We start from the raw sequence: 243 nt of genomic DNA on the forward strand, positions 1-243 counted from the left end.
GTGGTATACCAACAGAAAAATGCCCACTGCACCATGAAAAATTCACATACCGTTAAATATGAAATTATTAAAAATACAAAAATTAACAACATTTTCCCAGAATTCAAAACAGATATCTGGAATTTTCTTGAAGTCATTGGAGTGTGAGAAAAAGAGCATCCCAAAGTCAGAAAAAGAGCAAAGAGCATCCCCCCTTTTTCATTATTAAAGGCGTTGTTACATGCATATACATATATATATATA

The sequence above is a fragment of the Parasteatoda tepidariorum genome, chromosome 2, assembly GCF_043381705.1.
Source record: "Parasteatoda tepidariorum isolate YZ-2023 chromosome 2, CAS_Ptep_4.0, whole genome shotgun sequence".
Taxonomy (NCBI): Eukaryota; Metazoa; Arthropoda; class Arachnida; order Araneae; family Theridiidae; genus Parasteatoda; species Parasteatoda tepidariorum.